The sequence below is a fragment of the Vigna umbellata genome, chromosome 1, assembly GCF_029865625.1.
Source record: "Vigna umbellata cultivar VRB3 chromosome 1, Vumbellata_1.0, whole genome shotgun sequence".
Classification (NCBI taxonomy): domain Eukaryota; kingdom Viridiplantae; phylum Streptophyta; class Magnoliopsida; order Fabales; family Fabaceae; genus Vigna; species Vigna umbellata.
This window is the reverse complement of record NC_142165.1, coordinates 26,799,360-26,822,024: the sequence shown is the minus strand read 5'-3', so window position 1 is coordinate 26,822,024 and position 22,665 is coordinate 26,799,360. Positions and strand designations below refer to the sequence as shown.

Sequence of the window (22,665 nt, the reverse complement as noted above, 5' to 3'; positions counted from 1 at the left end):
CTTATAAAGCCTGCTAAGAGAGCTTGTATTTTTTTATCTTTAACCTGCAAATGTCTTAAAAAAATAAATATTATAATATAATAAAGCAAAATATCAATAATAACCTTCAATTTAAGGGTTAAATATGTTTTTAGTCCCTAAACTATTGGCCGTTTCTGGTTTTTGTCCCTCTTTCAAAGTAAGGTACAATTTGTTCCTCATTCTTTTCGAAACGTTCGTTTTAGTCCTTGGAATTTTGGTTTTAGTCCTCATTTGTTGCTAAATGAGGACCAAATGTTTAAACAGTGTTTAGTTTTCGAGGACTAAAACGAACGTTTCGAAAAGAATGAGGACCAAATTGTACCTTACTTTGAAAGAGGAACGAAAACCAGAAACGACCAATAGTTTAGGGACTAAAAACATATTTAACCCTCAATTTAATTGACATTTAAATTTCATAACAGATTATTAAAAATAGATGGTACAAAAATAAATCTAAAATTAAAATAATGTAATATTTATCTACTTATATTTTTAATGGATTTAAAGTGATTACTAATATGAAATCATATAAAAATTACAAAAAATAAATTAAATAAAACAAACCGTATTCATGCATTAGACATATCATATTTACTGTAGATTTATTAATTAATATTTACATTAAAATGTTAATCTCATAATCTCTTTTTAGAAGTAATATTAAGAATTATATCATATTTACTAAATTAATTAATTATTGTTCCATACAAATTAAAAATGTTTATCTCATAATTTTAAATAAATAAACTTAAAAGTGCAGTATTTATATTTTCATTTACTGTAGATTTATTAATTAATATTTACATTAAAATGTTAATCTCATAATATCTTCTTAGAAGTATATTAAGTGTGACATCCCAATTATATAGGAAGCATATGTAAGACTCATGAAAAATAATTATAATAGTAAATTTTAGCATTTTATTATAATAATAATTTTAATGGATAGAAAAATGTAAATTTTGGATATAAAATTATAGTAATTCTAGAAAGAGAGGTTCAAATTTTTGATAACTTATTCAGGATTTTTTTAAAAAAAATTGAATAGTAAAAAGTGAATAGTAAAAAGTGAATAGTAAATAGTAAAAAGTGAATAGTAAAAGTGAATAGTAACAAAGGGATAAGCCATCCACGTTGGTGTAGAGTAAGATCAGATATGTTTAAGATTAAAATAATATTTTTAATAAAATAATGAATAGTAAAAATATATAGTAAAAAAGTGAATAGTAAAATTTTTTTGGCTATAAATAGCAAGGGAGGGAAGGCTAAAACTTACACCAAAATTCTAGAAACATTTGTGAGAGAAGAGAGTTGGAGGATATTCTAGTTGTAGAGGGATTCTGGAAGTTTTCGGAGAACGGTTTCAGAGGAGGAAATTAAGTCTGGAATAGAGGTAATGGGAGTTACATTTTTTTTGTATTATCTTGAGTATTGCATATGTTGCTTTTGTTTGATCTTAAATCTTAAATATGAAGTATTTTGTTTCTGTATGATTTTGAATTTTGAATGAGAACATGCTTCTGTGTTTAGATCCAAGTGTGATAGTTGTAAAATGTGATGTTGATTATGTTATGTCATTTGTATGTAATTAGTTGTTTATTTTTGTATTTTTGGATGGATTAGAAGTTGTCTAATCGGCTCTGCCAGATTCAACTTCTTGTTTCCCCAAACTTTTTACTTCTTTATTACATTTTTGGAAGGATTAGAAGTTGTCTAACCGGCTCTGCCAGATTCAACTTCTTGTTTCCCCATACTTTATATTGTTTTCCTTATTCGTTTTTTTTTTGGAAGGATTAGAAGTTGTCTAACCGGCTCTGCCAGATTCAACTTCTTATTTCCCCAGACCTGTTATTATTCTTATTATTTAATTACATTGTATTCCTAGAAGGATGAGAAGTTGTCTAACCGGCTCTGCCAGATTCAACTTCTTGTTTCCCCAGAACTTTTATTGTTCTATTTAATTTTTATTGCATCTTCCTGAAAGGATGAGAAGTTGTCTAACCGGCTCTGCCAGATTCAACTTCTTGTTTCCCCTGAATGTTTTTTTTATTAATATTATTTTGATGGTAATGGGAGCTAATTATTTTTGTATGAATTTATTTTATAAAAATATATGCATATGAATGTTGAACTGGTGTGCTCTTGTGAAACTATTTTATGACTTTTATTATATTGGGTGTTATAACTGAAACTGTGAAATTGTACATGTTGTGATGTGATGAAGTTAATCTGTTTGGAATGAGTTTGTTGGCTGGAATTGACCTTGTTGGAAGGTCTGGAGTAAGGGTTCTGTAATAGCTTGTATATGGGTATTTAATAGATGTACATATATTGTTTGAGGTTGTTGTGAGAGGAAGTGAAAATATTAAAAATTTGGCATTTCAGATTGAGAGCATAAAAGAACAGGGTAGATAATTTAAATAAATCAATTGTTAATTATTGAGGGCCTTTCTTTATTGGTAGGATAGATGAACCTTAAAAACCTGAGTTGGCACATCCCTGATCATAGAGCAGCCCTGGCCTGGTCCAGTCAATTGTGACTAGTCATATGTGCTGGCGTCGAAGGTGAGTTTGATGCGTTCAGACATCTGGGTCCTCTCCGGTGACCAATTGGGGTAAAGAAAGATCTCTACTAGGATGAAAATAAAATAAAACAAGTTGATTGTAAATGCTTAATGTTATCATGGTAAAAACTTCATATATATTTCATTTATCGTTACATTGAGCCCAGACTTTAATATGTAGTTCCTAAGATATGTTGATTTATCTTGGCTAATCTATGATCTTTGATTGGTGAAAATATGTTGAGTTATACTCGTTATGGGCAAAATGAGTTTATAATATGAAGTATGATATCTGGCAATATGTTTAATTTATTGACACCAAAACGGATTATTGTAAATCTATGATTAAAGAATGAACATGATTGAGTTAGGTGGATAAGAGGGTATGAATTGTTGATTTTATGAAATGTTGGAGTGGATATGAGAAATCATTACTTATGAAATGATGTTTACTACTGGAGTAGTATGTTCGAGTTATACCATGAGAGCTTGATATGAGTAAAGTAACACTCGAGGTTTATGAAAGCAGGCAGAAAGTGGTCTGACCATAAGGCTTTGACATAAATATATGGTTCATAAATTTTATAGAAGCAGGTAGAGAGAGGTATGACCATAAGGCTTCAGAAAGTAAGACATAGTATACAGGTGAGGCTTAAGGAAGCGGGCAGAGAGCGGTCTGACCATAAGGCTTCGTGAGTAAGCATGGTACACTTGTAAGGTTTATGAAAATGAGAAAGATGATTTTGATAATGATGAATTAATGACATCGGGATAATGATATTTTATCAATTGCAGAAATACATGATTGAAATATTTTTTTACAAGTTTAATGATTTTATGATATGGTTGGCTTACCCTTATTTGTTTGTGCTATGATCATATAACTCATGTTATATGTGAATAGATAATGTTGCAGATGCGGTTGAAAAAGCTTAGAGATGAGAGAGATGCGGGGAAAAACTTTCAGGGATTTTTGTAAAAAGAATAAATTTGTATTGGGAAAATTATGTTGTATATAAGTGAAATTTCAAATTTATGTTAAAGTGGTGAAAACTATATTGTTTAAAGTTTGTAAGTTTGGTATTGTACTTTGGAGGAATTGAAATAAAGTTTGATTGTTTATAGGAGATATCAAATTAATTTAGTCTCTACTATCAGTAATACCCTTTCATTATATGTGGGTGTTACAGCATATATATAATAAGGACGTCATCATGCGTAATATAGGGAAGCAGTTGAGAGTAAATAGGATTACAGTCATCCTCAAAATAGTTTCAGAATTTAAACTTAAACTCTAAAGAGATCTAAATATAAGCTAGAAGGAAAAACGGTATCCCAAATTTCAGGAATAACTAATAACACCACTGGAGACTAGGCGGCAGCATTGTCCTCAACATCCAAAGTCGTCTCCAATGGAACCTCCTCGCCATCTGCTCCTATCCAAATGGATGATCATCGCAAGAAGAAACATACACAAGCAATACAAACAAGCAAGGGTGAGCTAGATATAAAAATCATGTTATTCAATCACACACAACATGTAAAAGCCACTCAAACATGATACATTGACATCACAAGACTCATTGTTTTATAGACCGACTCGTCCGAACCAGAATGATTGCCGAGCTATGGCGGGTTATGCACTCGTGGTGGCCTCTACTACTTTGCAAAGCCGTTTCCAATGGGTTCCACCCTACCACACTCACGAGGTTAATCCGTTTCGCGCCCTAGAGCATACTGGAAGCCTCCAAGACTAGGACCTCCTGCTACTCCTCACCACATGGATCAATCCTCTCTACTTGAGAATGAAAGACCATTGGAGCGTCAGGAAAACCCCAAGATTGAGCTACCATGCAATCATTCTACACTAAGGATCTCACCAAGAGATCCTACACAGATGGAACTTGATTTATAACTTGGATCATACTTTCATCACTTTGTAATCATATACTTTCTGCCACAATCAACATATACACAATCTCAACAATACACATTACTCACCAGTCACAAATTATAAAAATAACATCTCCACAATTGAATCTAAGTTAATCAATACCAAGAACCAAACAACTCCAACTAACCCATAACAGCTCATAAAATGCATCAATTTGTACATACCAACAAGTAATATAATTATTGATTAACACTCACGTTTCAATATAAGAAACAACTATCCTTACTTTATTATATATATATATATATATATATACATATATATTATGTATTTTATCTTATAAATATATATATTTATATATGGATCCTTACTTTAAATTTCAAACACATAGTGACTGATTTCCTAAAATTATAATTGACTAGAAATTAACACATGATAACTTTATGCATCTACAATCAACTTGTTTTATTTTATTTTCATCCTAGTAGAGATCTTTCTTTACCCCAATTGGTCACCGGAGAGGACCCAGATGTCTGAACGAATCAAACTCACCTTCGACGCCAGCACATATGACTAGTCACAACTGACTGGACCAAGCCAGGGCTGCTCTATGATCAGGGATGTGCCAACTCAGGTTTTTAAGGTTCCTCTATCCTACCAACAAAGAAAGACTCTCAACAATTAACAATTAATTTATTTAAATTATCTACCTTTTTCTCTTATGCTCTAAATCTGAAATGCCTAATTTTAATATTTTCACTTCCTCTCACAGCAACCTCAAACACTATTTAATACCCATATACATGCTATTACAGAACCCTTACTCCAGACCTTCCAACAAGATCAATTTCAGCCAACAAACTCATTCAAAACAGATTAAATTCATCACATCACAACATGCACAATTTCACAGTTTCAGTTATAACACCCAATACAATAAAAGTCATAAAACAGTTTCACAAGAGCACACCAATTCAACATTCATATGCATATATTTTTATAAAATAAATTCATACAAAAATAATTAGCTCCCTTTACCTTGAAGTTGAGCAGTATAGTCAACTAGAGTGCCCTAACCGTGCCTTCACAGAGAAAACCCAAACATTGCCCTACAACCACCTAAATGGTGATGGAAACAACTCTTAGAGCTAGAATAGACAGAGAATCAAAAGGAGCACCATGCAACCAGTAAAGTTGCATGCCCTAAGTTCAAGAAAAAGTGGAGAAATTGACTTACCCATCCAAATAAAAATCTAATCGGATAGAAGGGAAGCTCTCAACTCCGTGAGCGAAAGAACACCACCTATTTGAAATTTCAATGGTTCAAATGAGTGCAAGGGTAGAGAGAAGGCAGAGCAAGAAGGAGAAAATGGAGATGAGTTTAGAGAGAGAAAGGGGAACTGAAAAAATGAACTCAGAGCTGGAAAAATGAGGCCTCTTCTGAGGTCCTAGTGTCCTTAGCTTCTTAGGTCAGGCTGCAGGACCCAGTAGCCTTTCATTTTCAGACTCTTACATTAAGTATTATATCATATTTACACTAAATTAATTAAGTATTATATCATATTTACACTAAATTAATTTATCTCATAATCATTATTATGCTTATATTTTAAATAAATAAACTGAAAAATGCAGTATTTATATTTTTATATTTAATATATATATTATATATATATATATATATATATATTATATATATATATATATATATAAAAGGATATTCTTAATAAAATAATTTTCAATTGCAAAATAAACATATTTACATCAGAGTCGCGAAATTAAAATAAATTAATACTTTTACATAATTAACATTAAAAGGGACTTTTTAAAATATTACTTTCTAATGTTAATTAATATATTTGTTAATCTTTTAATATATATTTTAGTTGAAATATTAATTAAAATTTATAAGGTATTTATAATCAATCACTAAGTATTTTATAATACTAAATATTGAATAGTAAACATGTTTGCATTTTTTACAGTGTTAAAGAGAGTTAAATTAAACTATTAAGTTAATTTAATTGTTATATTTATTAAAGTCAGTTACTTAAAGAAAATTCAGATTATAGATTTCAAATATGTGGTTTCAAATTTCAATATATTATTTCAAATTCTAACATTATTGGAATTATTATTTTAACTATTGAAATTTTGTATCACTTCTTTTTTCTAGGATATATGTGTTTCAAAAACAAAACTTAGATAACATATAATGATTATGCATTGTAGTACACAATATTTTTGTTCATATTTTGTACTATAATATTTATATCAAACATTTATATACAGTATAAATAAGAAATATTTTTTTAAAGGAATAAAGAATTGATTCTTAATTTATATTATTATATGTGTAAAAAATATATACCTTATATAGTGTTACTTATAAAGACTATTATTTTATCAAAAACTTATTATAAAGAATAAAATATACATTTTAAAAATTTATATGACGCACTTAAATATTATTATGGATGAAGTATAATGCGAATGAAACATAACATATGTATAGAAAATTTAAATATAGTAAAAATATTAAAAATATTTTTAATGAACATTCATGGTTTATGTAAAGAAAAAATCAAGTTTTAAACTATATTAATACAAATATGGATTTTTGATGAAGTTATTGTGTTTAGAAACTTGAATATATTATTATTATTATTATTATTATTATTATTATTATTATTATTATTATTATTTTGTTTTGGTTATCATTTTTCTTATGTTAAGTAATAATATAAAGATAGAAATAAGATATATATATATATATATATATATATATATATATATATATATATATATATATATATATATAATAGACATATTAAAAAAGTACTGCTAAATAAGATTATTTAAGTTTTTTTTATGAAGCAGTTCACACCTGTTTGAGTTACATCATTTGGGTCACATTCATGTATTGTAACTAAATCTCAGTAGTTTTGCATGTTAGTTATTATGTATCGTTATTTTATTATTTGTTATAGTATGATTATACTCATCATGTAAGTACTATTTCAATAGAAATATAGATTCAAGATCTATGTTCATCTTATAAATATAATTAGTATTCTTCGAGGAATATATTCGGTTAGAAAAGAGATGCCTTATATCTTTGGTTTTTACCTTAAAAAAAGTAATCATTTGAAAAGTTTTGTAAAATCTTTGGTTTTCTTGAAATCAATAAAACAATAAGTGATGAATCAACAATAAAAGAGAAAAGGTAGAAAAAGATTAACACAAACAATTTATACTAGTTCAGCCAAGCCTACATCCAGTCTTCGTTGTTGAAGGGATTCCACTATAAATTTGATTGAGTTTACAAGAATTTAGAGACATCCCTCTTAATGTATTTCTCACCACACTCAAAATCAAATATAGCAAACAAGAGAGGTATACCCCCACTCTCTTACAATCCTTGAGAACATTCACAACTCTCAAACCCCTCGTCAACACGCACAGGTAGACAAATACAAATTGTCAATGATGATCCTGATCTTCCAGTTACACTCCTCTTAGTGTAGATTAAATAAGAACATTTCAACCCAGTTTCTTGATAGAATCTTGTTGTGTAAGTAACCCAATTTGCACTTGATTCTTCAAGAACACCTCTTGGACGCTCTTGTAATCAAAACTTAATGAAATAGTTAGTTATGAAACTGATAGCAATTGAATTGAATTGAAATAGAGCTCAAGACACGTATTTATAGGATTTTTTGAATCTTGACGCATTATAATCGATTAAGGAATTTATGTAATATTAAGTTTTTCCTTCTGGTTTAACAAGTTTGCTTTTGTTTTAACATGTTATCTAAGCATGTAATCAATTATATAATCTCATTAGCCAATTATACATTCATTTGACTATTATGACAATTCAGGATATTAAATGAAATGGATTTGAACAAAGTAAACTTATTTAACCGAGTATACAACTTATGTAATCGATTAATTCTATACTTAAACAATTTTTTAATCCAATTTCCATTTTAAACAGATAAACTCACTTATCAAACAGATAATGGAATAACTTCGAGTTTTAATCGATTATACAACTTATGTAATCAGTTACTACTGAGCAGTTTGCCCCTATTAAGCATACAATGATATCTGAAGAAATCTAAGAGATTATATACTATGTTAAATCAATTATTTCTACCAGAAATGATATATTCAATCTGTTTAAAGTATGATTCATTTATCAATTAATGAATTCATATATCAAGCACAAACACAATAAAGATAAATAAATTGTTATGCCATTTGTGCAAGAAACCATAAAATCATTCTTTTGTTCATCATAAAAAACATAGATATAAAAGGTAGGTTTAACTCCCTCTATCAACATATTTTTTCTTAAACATTGATACACACGATATTTACAAAGATTCTAACTCTCTTATTGACTTGAGCATCGAAGAGTCAATAATATTTCCATTGGATATTAAGATAACAATGTTATCTAGATGTGAATGTGTACTTCCAAGAGTTCAAGAGAAGGAGACAAGCTCAATTAATGAAAACAAAAACAAGAACACAAGAGTAACATAAATGGCCGAATATAAACATGCTTCAAATGAACAAAGGAGAAGAAAAATGGTAAAAGATAGAAGATAGAAAAGGGGTGGGGAGCTCAAGGATGAAGACATGCTACTTAGGAGGCATTAAAGCTCACCAACCTAAGATTAATGATGTATGTTGTCACTTGAGTGATAATCTCAAGATGAGGCTTGACAAAGAATACACTCTAAGAAAATAGCTCTTTCACAAGGTGTGGTCAAATAGTGTTTTTACTTAAAAATATTCAATCATTTCAAGAGTCTTAAAGAGCTCGTTATATAGTTAAGGGTGAGGGGTCTGTTAGCAATAATACAAGCCAAAGGATGTACACCTAAAAATATTAACTAAGCTTCTAGAAATTAGGTTTAGAGGAGATGTCTTGAAATTGATAGAACCCTAATTTGGTCCCTAAGCCTCTCGTATATGTCCTTGACCTTCTAGAAGAGAATGCCAACTTTAAGTTCTTCCTTTCTCCAAACATGCACCTTATCATGAGTTACCCTAAGGTTAGGACTCTTCTCTACTCCAAGTAGTGCAATCCTCCTCCTTTTTTGGCATAAACTTACCTTACAAAATAAACAACCCAAGAGTCAACATGTCAACTTAAGTCAAGTCAATTATGATCAATAAATTAACCAAAGTCAAATCAACATAAGTCAACTTAGGAAAAGTCGAACATAAAGAAATAGAAAATAAAGATAAAGAAGAAAGGTTAGAGGTCTCCCTTATAGTCATGCTTCTAGTCACTCTCTTTGAAAGGTCTTCCATTGCTTCATAACGAGTCATGAACTCATCATATGAAATTTCAATTTTTTTATTTTTTTAGTAAATTTCAAATTCTATCGTTTTAATTATTTGAAATACCTTTTTAAAATTTTTCAATTTCAATTTCCTTTTAATTTCTTCATCCAAGCAAATAATTTTATTTCAATTAATTTCAAATTCTCCAATTAAATGAATTATTCTCTTAAATTACCTCATCAGAGTACACATTAAGTTATTTTCTATCTTTACTACCCTGCTTTCGTCATATATAAAAAGCTAAATATCTCTTATACATAAATTTATGTATTTTACTTCTTAAAAAACTTTTATTCTAGAACTAAAATACACAATTTAATTGTATTTTATGAAAAAGTATTCAATTTGTTTTACATCATAGTACAAAGATAGGAACTTTGTTGGACATATTGTATAATTTGGAATGTAATTTTATAAACACAACTAATTACATGTAACATGCATTAGGTTGTTATTTCTTATGACAAATAACTCCTTCATATACAAATTACCTGACTAATGCTGATTTTGTATGTTTAAATAATCGTAATATATATCTTCATGGGCATGACTATAGGTAACTTGGACTATAACGACAGCAGCAGAAGCATATATACATTTGTCAATTTACTATACAACATAGCGACGGAGATAATCCAACCGAGCAGGGTGCTTAAGCTTCATGAGAGCCTTGACTTCATGCTTCCGAACCATTTCCCTTGAAATATTCAAGTTCCCAGCGATTTCTCCCAAGGTTCTGTCACCCTTGCCATCAAGTCCATATCTCTGTCTAATCACTAAGCTTTCCTTTGGCTTCAAGGAATCAAGCTACAAAAAAATTCCCAACAAATGACAATGTCAATTCCATAGCATGGTTTTACAAAATTTACTAACTGGAAGGACATGACATGAAAACAACCTTCCAAAATGACTAACTTAGTCTCCAAGGAAAATTTGGAGGATCAAAATCATACATTTTCAATACTTAAGTAGATCCATTTAAGGCAGTTGAAACATGATAAACAAAAGTCGTAAAATTGCATTACTATATAAAAAATTAATCTAGAGACTTTGATTTTCCTCTTATTATGAATCACGAATAAAATTTCTGCCAGTGAATTAGTTAAGCGCTTATTTATGTATTGGAAAGTAGACTGTTCATCACTAGAAGCACGATTAAGGATCTTGTTAAATTATTTTCTTATTTTTACATTTCATGGACTTAAAAGTCTTAGGGTTTGTTTATAATTTTAGAATATATTTTAATTGAGTTATAATACAAGAACAGGCTTGACCTAGCTTTGTGGTGACTGCCTTAAAGACAAGGGACGAAAACCTACTGAAGGGCGCCATTGAGGTAAGGACCTAGATCATTTTGAGCATTCAATACATAGCTTGCACTGCACCGTCCATTGAAGATTCTATGTTCTTTGAACTGCCAAGCATCCTGGCGCATCACACTTGAAACACGCCCCCATAGAAAGCTTCTACGCTCTTCAAAGACCAAGCAAGACAAGGAAAACAGCATCAATTGGTGCGCCTAACCAAGAATCATCTAGACCATTTTAATTCAAATTTAGGCGCCAAGTTGAATGGAACTTCCTTCAACTTGGCGCCTAAATTTGAATTAAAATGGTCTAGATGATTCTGGTTAGGCGCACCAATTGATGCTGTTTTCCTTGTCTTGCTTGGTCTTTGAAGAGCGTAGAAGCTTTCTATGGGGGCGTGTTTCAAGTGTGATGCGCCAGGATGCTTGGCAGTTCAAAGAACATAGAATCTTCAATGGACGGTGCAGTGCAAGCTATGTATTGAATGCTCAAAATGATCTAGGTCCTTACCTCAATGGCGCCCTTCAGTAGGTTTTCGTCCCTTGTCTTTAAGGCAGTCACCACAAAGCTAGGTCAAGCCTGTTCTTGTATTATAACTCAATTAAAATATATTCTAAAATTATAAACAAACCCTAAGACTTTTAAGTCCATGAAATGTAAAAATAAGAAAATAATTTAACAAGATCCTTAATCGTGCTTCTAGTGATGAACAGTCTACTTTCCAATACATAAATAAGCGCTTAACTAATTCACTGGCAGAAATTTTATTCGTGATTCATAATAAGAGGAAAATCAAAGTCTCTAGATTAATTTTTTATATAGTAATGCAATTTTACGACTTTTGTTTATCATGTTTCAACTGCCTTAAATGGATCTACTTAAGTATTGAAAATGTATGATTTTGATCCTCCAAATTTTCCTTGGAGACTAAGTTAGTCATTTTGGAAGGTTGTTTCATGTCATGTCCTTCCAGTTAGTAAATTTTGTAAAACCATGCTATGGAATTGACATTGTCATTGTTGGGAATTTTTTGTAGCTTGATTCCTTGAAGCCAAAGGAAAGCTTAGTGATTAGACAGAGATATGGACTTGATGGCAAGGGTGACAGAACCTTGGGAGAAATCGCTGGGAACTTGAATATTTCAAGGGAAATGGTTCGGAAGCATGAAGTCAAGGCTCTCATGAAGCTTAAGCACCCTGCTCGGTTGGATTATCTCCGTCGCTATGTTGTATAGTAAATTGACAAATGTATATATGCTTCTGCTGCTGTCGTTATAGTCCAAGTTACCTATAGTCATGCCCATGAAGATATATATTACGATTATTTAAACATACAAAATCAGCATAGTCAGGTAATTTGTATATGAAGGAGTTATTTGTCATAAGAAATAACAACCTAATGCATGTTACATGTAATTAGTTGTGTTTATAAAATTACATTCCAAATTATACAATATGTCCAACAAAGTTCCTATCTTTGTACTATGATGTAAAACAAATTGAATACTTTTCATAAAATACAATTAAATTGTGTATTTTAGTTCTAGAATAAAAGTTTTTTAAGAAGTAAAATACATAAATTTATGTATAAGAGATATTTAGCTTTTTATATATGACGAAAGCAGGGTAGTAAAGATAGAAAATAACTTAATGTGTACTCTGATGAGGTAATTTAAGAGAATAATTCATTTAATTGGAGAATTTGAAATTAATTGAAATAAAATTATTTGCTTGGATGAAGAAATTAAAAGGAAATTGAAATTGAAAAATTTTAAAAAGGTATTTCAAATAATTAAAACGATAGAATTTGAAATTACTAAAAAAATAAAAAATTGAAATTTCATATGATGAGTTCATGACTCGTTATGAAGCAATGGAAGACCTTTCAAAGAGAGTGACTAGAAGCATGACTATAAGGGAGACCTCTAACCTTTCTTCTTTATCTTTATTTTCTATTTCTTTATGTTCGACTTTTCCTAAGTTGACTTATGTTGATTTGACTTTGGTTAATTTATTGATCATAATTGACTTGACTTAAGTTGACATGTTGACTCTTGGGTTGTTTATTTTGTAAGGTAAGTTTATGCCAAAAAAGGAGGAGGATTGCACTACTTGGAGTAGAGAAGAGTCCTAACCTTAGGGTAACTCATGATAAGGTGCATGTTTGGAGAAAGGAAGAACTTAAAGTTGGCATTCTCTTCTAGAAGGTCAAGGACATATACGAGAGGCTTAGGGACCAAATTAGGGTTCTATCAATTTCAAGACATCTCCTCTAAACCTAATTTCTAGAAGCTTAGTTAATATTTTTAGGTGTACATCCTTTGGCTTGTATTATTGCTAACAGACCCCTCACCCTTAACTATATAACGAGCTCTTTAAGACTCTTGAAATGATTGAATATTTTTAAGTAAAAACACTATTTGACCACACCTTGTGAAAGAGCTATTTTCTTAGAGTGTATTCTTTGTCAAGCCTCATCTTGAGATTATCACTCAAGTGACAACATACATCATTAATCTTAGGTTGGTGAGCTTTAATGCTCCTAAGTAGCATGTCTTCATCCTTGAGCTCCCCACCCCTTTTCTATCTTCTATCTTTTACCATTTTTCTTCTCCTTTGTTCATTTGAAGCATGTTTATATTCGGCCATTTATGTTACTCTTGTGTTCTTGTTTTTGTTTTCATTAATTGAGCTTGTCTCCTTCTCTTGAACTCTTGGAAGTACACATTCACATCTAGATAACATTGTTATCTTAATATCCAATGGAAATATTATTGACTCTTCGATGCTCAAGTCAATAAGAGAGTTAGAATCTTTGTAAATATCGTGTGTATCAATGTTTAAGAAAAAATATGTTGATAGAGGGAGTTAAACCTACCTTTTATATCTATGTTTTTTATGATGAACAAAAGAATGATTTTATGGTTTCTTGCACAAATGGCATAACAATTTATTTATCTTTATTGTGTTTGTGCTTGATATATGAATTCATTAATTGATAAATGAATCATACTTTAAACAGATTGAATATATCATTTCTGGTAGAAATAATTGATTTAACATAGTATATAATCTCTTAGATTTCTTCAGATATCATTGTATGCTTAATAGGGGCAAACTGCTCAGTAGTAACTGATTACATAAGTTGTATAATCGATTAAAACTCGAAGTTATTCCATTATCTGTTTGATAAGTGAGTTTATCTGTTTAAAATGGAAATTGGATTAAAAAATTGTTTAAGTATAGAATTAATCGATTACATAAGTTGTATACTCGGTTAAATAAGTTTACTTTGTTCAAATCCATTTCATTTAATATCCTGAATTGTCATAATAGTCAAATGAATGTATAATTGGCTAATGAGATTATATAATTGATTACATGCTTAGATAACATGTTAAAACAAAAGCAAACTTGTTAAACCAGAAGGAAAAACTTAATATTACATAAATTCCTTAATCGATTATAATGCGTCAAGATTCAAAAAATCCTATAAATACGTGTCTTGAGCTCTATTTCAATTCAATTCAATTGCTATCAGTTTCATAACTAACTATTTCATTAAGTTTTGATTACAAGAGCGTCCAAGAGGTGTTCTTGAAGAATCAAGTGCAAATTGGGTTACTTACACAACAAGATTCTATCAAGAAACTGGGTTGAAATGTTCTTATTTAATCTACACTAAGAGGAGTGTAACTGGAAGATCAGGATCATCATTGACAATTTGTATTTGTCTACCTGTGCGTGTTGACGAGGGGTTTGAGAGTTGTGAATGTTCTCAAGGATTGTAAGAGAGTGGGGGTATACCTCTCTTGTTTGCTATATTTGATTTTGAGTGTGGTGAGAAATACATTAAGAGGGATGTCTCTAAATTCTTGTAAACTCAATCAAATTTATAGTGGAATCCCTTCAACAACGAAGACTGGATGTAGGCTTGGCTGAACTAGTATAAATGTTTGTGTTAATCTTTTTCTACCTTTTCTCTTTATTGTTGATTCATCACTTATGTTTTATTGATTTCAAGAAAACCAAAGATTTACAAAACTTTTCAAATGATTACTTTTTTTAAGGTAAAAACCAAAGATATAAGGCATCTCTTTTCTAACCGAATATATTCCTCGAAGAATACTAATTATATTTATAAGATGAACATAGATCTTGAATCTATATTTCTATTGAAATAGTACTTACATGATGAGTATAATCATACTATAACAAATAATAAAATAACGATACATAATAACTAACATGCAAAACTACTGAGATTTAGTTACAATACATGAATGTGACCCAAATGATGTAACTCAAACAGGTGTGAACTGCTTCATAAAAAAAACTTAAATAATCTTATTTAGCAGTACTTTTTTAATATGTTTATATATATATATATATATATATATATATATATATATATATATATATATATATATTAATAACTTATTTCTATCTTTATATTATTACTTAACATAAGAAAAATGATAACCAAAACAAAATAATAATAATAATAATAATAATAATAATAATAATAATAATAATAATAATGAATATTCAAGTTTCTAAACACAATAACTTCATCAAAAATCCATATTTGTATTAATATAGTTTAAAACTTGATTTTTTCTTTACATAAACCATGAATGTTCATTAAAAATATTTTTAATATTTTTACTATATTTAAATTTTCTATACATATGTTATGTTTCATTCGCATTATACTTCATCCATAATAATATTTAAGTGCGTCATATAAATTTTTAAAATGTATATTTTATTCTTTATAATAAGTTTTTGATAAAATAATAGTCTTTATAAGTAACACTATATAAGGTATATATTTTTTACACATATAATAATATAAATTAAGAATCAATTCTTTATTCCTTTAAAAAAATATTTCTTATTTATACTGTATATAAATGTTTGATATAAATATTATAGTACAAAATATGAACAAAAATATTGTGTACTACAATGCATAATCATTATATGTTATCTAAGTTTTGTTTTTGAAACACATATATCCTAGAAAAAAGAAGTGATACAAAATTTCAATAGTTAAAATAATAATTCCAATAATGTTAGAATTTGAAATAATATATTGAAATTTGAAACCACATATTTGAAATCTATAATCTGAATTTTCTTTAAGTAACTGACTTTAATAAATATAACAATTAAATTAACTTAATAGTTTAATTTAACTCTCTTTAACACTGTAAAAAATGCAAACATGTTTACTATTCAATATTTAGTATTATAAAATACTTAGTGATTGATTATAAATACCTTATAAATTTTAATTAATATTTCAACTAAAATATATATTAAAAGATTAACAAATATATTAATTAACATTAGAAAGTAAATTTTAAAAAGTCCCTTTTAATGTTAATTATGTAAAAGTATTAATTTATTTTAATTTCGCGACTCTGATGTAAATATGTTTATTTTGCAATTGAAAATTATTTTATTAAGAATATCCTTTTATATATATATATATATATATATATAATATATATATATATATATATATATATTAAATATAAAAATATAAATACTGCATTTTTCAGTTTATTTATTTAAAATATAAGCATAATAATGATTATGAGATAAATTAATTTAGTGTAAATATGATATAATACTTAATTAATTTAGTGTAAATATGATATAATACTTAATGTAAGAGTCTGAAAATGAAAGGCTACTGGGTCCTGCAGCCTGACCTAAGAAGCTAAGGACACTAGGACCTCAGAAGAGGCCTCATTTTTCCAGCTCTGAGTTCATTTTTTCAGTTCCCCTTTCTCTCTCTAAACTCATCTCCATTTTCTCCTTCTTGCTCTGCCTTCTCTCTACCCTTGCACTCATTTGAACCATTGAAATTTCAAATAGGTGGTGTTCTTTCGCTCACGGAGTTGAGAGCTTCCCTTCTATCCGATTAGATTTTTATTTGGATGGGTAAGTCAATTTCTCCACTTTTTCTTGAACTTAGGGCATGCAACTTTACTGGTTGCATGGTGCTCCTTTTGATTCTCTGTCTATTCTAGCTCTAAGAGTTGTTTCCATCACCATTTAGGTGGTTGTAGGGCAATGTTTGGGTTTTCTCTGTGAAGGCACGGTTAGGGCACTCTAGTTGACTATACTGCTCAACTTCAAGGTAAAGGGAGCTAATTATTTTTGTATGAATTTATTTTATAAAAATATATGCATATGAATGTTGAATTGGTGTGCTCTTGTGAAACTGTTTTATGACTTTTATTGTATTGGGTGTTATAACTGAAACTGTGAAATTGTGCATGTTGTGATGTGATGAATTTAATCTGTTTTGAATGAGTTTGTTGGCTGAAATTGATCTTGTTGGAAGGTCTGGAGTAAGGGTTCTGTAATAGCATGTATATGGGTATTAAATAGTGTTTGAGGTTGCTGTGAGAGGAAGTGAAAATATTAAAATTAGGCATTTCAGATTTAGAGCATAAGAGAAAAAGGTAGATAATTTAAATAAATTAATTGTTAATTGTTGAGAGTCTTTCTTTGTTGGTAGGATAGAGGAACCTTAAAAACCTGAGTTGGCACATCCCTGATCATAGAGCAGCCCTGGCTTGGTCCAGTCAGTTGTGACTAGTCATATGTGCTGGCGTCGAAGGTGAGTTTGATTCGTTCAGACATCTGGGTCCTCTCCGGTGACCAATTGGGGTAAAGAAAGATCTCTACTAGGATGAAAATAAAATAAAACAAGTTGATTGTAGATGCATAAAGTTATCATGTGTTAATTTCTAGTCAATTATAATTTTAGGAAATCAGTCACTATGTGTTTGAAATTTAAAGTAAGGATCCATAATAAATATATATATTTATAAGATAAAATACATAATATATATGTATATATATATATATATATATAATAAAGTAAGGATAGTTGTTTCTTATATTGAAACGTGAGTGTTAATCAATAATTATATTACTTGTTGGTATGTACAAATTGATGCATTTTATGAGCTGTTATGGGTTAGTTGGAGTTGTTTGGTTCTTGGTATTGATTAACTTAGATTCAATTGTGGAGATGTTATTTTTATAATTTGTGACTGGTGAGTAATGTGTATTGTTGAGATTGTGTATATGTTGATTGTGGCAGAAAGTATATGATTACAAAGTGATGAAAGTATGATCCAAGTTATAAATCAAGTTCCATCTGTGTAGGATCTCTTGGTGAGATCCTTAGTGTAGAATGATTGCATGGTAGCTCAATCTTGGGGGTTTTCCTGACGCTCCAATGGTCTTTCATTCTCAAGTAGAGAGGATTGATCCATGTGGTGAGGAGTAGCAGGAGGTCCTAGTCTTGGAGGCTTCCAGTATGCTCTAGGGCGCGAAACGGATTAACCTCGTGAGTGTGGTAGGGTGGAACCCATTGGAAACGGCTTTGCAAAGTAGTAGAGGCCACCACGAGTGCATAACCCGCCATAGCTCGGCAATCATTCTGGTTCGGACGAGTCGGTCTATAAAACAATGAGTCTTGTGATGTCAATGTATCATGTTTGAGTGGCTTTTACATGTTGTGTGTGATTGAATAACATGATTTTTATATCTAGCTCACCCTTGCTTGTTTGTATTGCTTGTGTATGTTTCTTCTTGCGATGATCATCCATTTGGATAGGAGCAGATGGCGAGGAGGTTCCATTGGAGACGACTTTGGATGTTGAGGACAATGCTGCCGCCTAGTCTCCAGTGGTGTTATTAGTTATTCCTGAAATTTGGGATACCGTTTTTCCTTCTAGCTTATATTTAGATCTCTTTAGAGTTTAAGTTTAAATTCTGAAACTATTTTGAGGATGACTGTAATCCTATTTACTCTCAACTGCTTCCCTATATTACGCATGATGACGTCCTTATTATATATATGCTGTAACACCCACATATAATGAAAGGGTATTACTGATAGTAGAGACTAAATTAATTTGATATCTCCTATAAACAATCAAACTTTATTTCAATTCCTCCAAAGTACAATACCAAACTTACAAACTTTAAACAATATAGTTTTCACCACTTTAACATAAATTTGAAATTTCACTTATATACAACATAATTTTCCCAATACAAATTTATTCTTTTTACAAAAATCCCTGAAAGTTTTTCCCCGCATCTCTCTCATCTCTAAGCTTTTTCAACCGCATCTGCAACATTATCTATTCACATATAACATGAGTTATATGATCATAGCACAAACAAATAAGGGTAAGCCAACCATATCATAAAATCATTAAACTTGTAAAAAAAATATTTCAATCATGTATTTCTGCAATTGAAAATATCATTATCCCGATGTCATTAATTCATCATTATCAAAATCATCTTTCTCATTTTCATAAACCTTACAAGTGTACCATGCTTACTCACGAAGCCTTATGGTCAGACCGCTCTCTGCCCGCTTCCTTAAGCCTCACCTGTATACTATGTCTTACTTTCTGAAGCCTTATGGTCATACCTCTCTCTACCTGCTTCTATAAAATTTATGAACCATATATTTATGTCAAAGCCTTATGGTCAGACCACTTTCTGCCTGCTTTCATAAACCTCGAGTGTTACTTTACTCATATCAAGCTCTCATGGTATAACTCGAACATACTACTCCAGTAGTAAACATCATTTCATAAGTAATGATTTCTCATATCCACTCCAACATTTCATAAAATCAACAATTCATACCCTCTTATCCACCTAACTCAATCATGTTCATTCTTTAATCATAGATTTACAATAATCCGTTTTGGTGTCAATAAATTAAACATATTGCCAGATATCATACTTCATATTATAAACTCATTTTGCCCATAACGAGTATAACTCAACATATTTTCACCAATCAAAGATCATAGATTAGCCAAGATAAATCAACATATCTTAGGAACTACATATTAAAGTCTGGGCTCAATGTAACGATAAATGAAATATATATGAAGTTTTTACCATGATAACATTAAGCATTTACAATCAACTTGTTTTATTTTATTTTCATCCTAGTAGAGATCTTTCTTTACCCCAATTGGTCACCGGAGAGGACCCAGATGTCTGAACGCATCAAACTCACCTTCGACGCCAGCACATATGACTAGTCACAATTGACTGGACCAGGCCAGGGCTGCTCTATGATCAGGGATGTGCCAACTCAGGTTTTTAAGGTTCATCTATCCTACCAATAAAGAAAGGCCCTCAATAATTAACAATTGATTTATTTAAATTATCTACCCTGTTCTTTTATGCTCTCAATCTGAAATGCCAAATTTTTAATATTTTCACTTCCTCTCACAACAACCTCAAACAATATATGTACATCTATTAAATACCCATATACAAGCTATTACAGAACCCTTACTCCAGACCTTCCAACAAGGTCAATTCCAGCCAACAAACTCATTCCAAACAGATTAACTTCATCACATCACAACATGTACAATTTCACAGTTTCAGTTATAACACCCAATATAATAAAAGTCATAAAATAGTTTCACAAGAGCACACCAGTTCAACATTCATATGCATATATTTTTATAAAATAAATTCATACAAAAATAATTAGCTCCCATTACCATCAAAATAATATTAATAAAAAAAACATTCAGGGGAAACAAGAAGTTGAATCTGGCAGAGCCGGTTAGACAACTTCTCATCCTTTCAGGAAGATGCAATAAAAATTAAATAGAACAATAAAAGTTCTGGGGAAACAAGAAGTTGAATCTGGCAGAGCCGGTTAGACAACTTCTCATCCTTCTAGGAATACAATGTAATTAAATAATAAGAATAATAACAGGTCTGGGGAAATAAGAAGTTGAATCTGGCAGAGCCGGTTAGACAACTTCTAATCCTTCCAAAAATAAAAACGAATAAGGAAAACAATATAAAGTATGGGGAAACAAGAAGTTGAATCTGGCAGAGCCGGTTAGACAACTTCTAATCCTTCCAAAAATGTAATAAAGAAGTAAAAAGTTTGGGGAAACAAGAAGTTGAATCTGGCAGAGCCGATTAGACAACTTCTAATCCATCCAAAAATACAAAAATAAACAACTAATTACATACAAATGACATAACATAATCAACATCACATTTTACAACTATCACACTTGGATCTAAACACAGAAGCATGTTCTCATTCAAAATTCAAAATCATACAGAAACAAAATACTTCATATTTAAGATTTAAGATCAAACAAAAGCAACATATGCAATACTCAAGATAATACAAAAAAAATGTAACTCCCATTACCTCTATTCCAGACTTAATTTCCTCCTCTGAAACCGTTCTCCGAAAACTTCCAGAATCCCTCTACAACTAGAATATCCTCCAACTCTCTTCTCTCACAAATGTTTCTAGAATTTTGGTGTAAGTTTTAGCCTTCCCTCCCTTGCTATTTATAGCCAAAAAAATTTTACTATTCACTTTTTTACTATATATTTTTACTATTCATTATTTTATTAAAAATATTATTTTAATCTTAAACATATCTGATCTTACTCTACACCAACGTGGATGGCTTATCCCTTTGTTACTATTCACTTTTACTATTCACTTTTTACTATTTACTATTCACTTTTTACTATTCACTTTTTACTATTCAATTTTTTTTAAAAAAATCCTGAATAAGTTATCAAAAATTTGAACCTCTCTTTCTAGAATTACTATAATTTTATATCCAAAATTTACATTTTTCTATCCATTAAAATTATTATTATAATAAAATGCTAAAATTTACTATTATAATTATTTTTCATGAGTCTTACATATGCTTCCTATATAATTGGGATGTCACACTTAATATACTTCTAAGAAGATATTATGAGATTAACATTTTAATGTAAATATTAATTAATAAATCTACAGTAAATATGATATGTCTAATGCATGAATACGGTTTGTTTTATTTAATTTATTTTTTGTAATTTTTATATGATTTCATATTAGTAATCACTTTAAATCCATTAAAAATATAAGTAGATAAATATTACATTATTTTAATTTTAGATTTATTTTTGTACCATCTATTTTTAATAATCTGTTATGAAATTTAAATGTCAATTAAATTGAGGGTTAAATATGTTTTTAGTCCCTAAACTATTGGTCGTTTCTGGTTTTCGTTCCTCTTTCAAAGTAAGGTACAATTTGGTCCTCATTCTTTTCGAAACGTTCGTTTTAGTCCTCGAAAACTAAACACTGTTTAAACATTTGGTCCTCATTTAGCAACAAATGAGGACTAAAACCAAAATTCCAAGGACTAAAACGAACGTTTCGAAAAGAATGAGGAACAAATTGTACCTTACTTTGAAAGAGGGACAAAAACCAGAAACGGCCAATAGTTTAGGGACTAAAAACATATTTAACCCTTAAATTGAAGGTTATTATTGATATTTTGCTTTATTATATTATAATATTTATTTTTTTAAGACATTTGCAGGTTAAAGATAAAAAAATACAAGCTCTCTTAGCAGGCTTTATAAGTATAAATTTGGATTTAAATTTAAAGTCATTA

The 22,665-nt window shown here is 29.8% G+C and overlaps 2 long non-coding RNA genes across 2 annotated transcripts; one reads left to right on the top strand and one right to left on the bottom strand.

Moving 5' to 3' along the window:
* Positions 1–10,232: 10,232 nt before the first annotated feature.
* On the bottom strand, positions 10,233–11,409 carry LOC148205026 (uncharacterized). The gene is made up of 2 exons (XR_015782996.1): positions 11,163–11,409; positions 10,233–10,650 (listed from the first exon to the last, which is right to left on the bottom strand). It is a non-coding gene; the product is annotated as an uncharacterized LOC148205026 (long non-coding RNA).
* A 69-nt stretch (positions 11,410–11,478) lies between these two features.
* LOC148205025 (uncharacterized) lies at positions 11,479–12,616 on the top strand. Its single transcript, XR_015784981.1, has 2 exons — positions 11,479–11,677; positions 12,187–12,616. It is a non-coding gene; the product is annotated as an uncharacterized LOC148205025 (long non-coding RNA).
* The last annotated feature ends 10,049 nt before the right edge of the window (positions 12,617–22,665 follow it).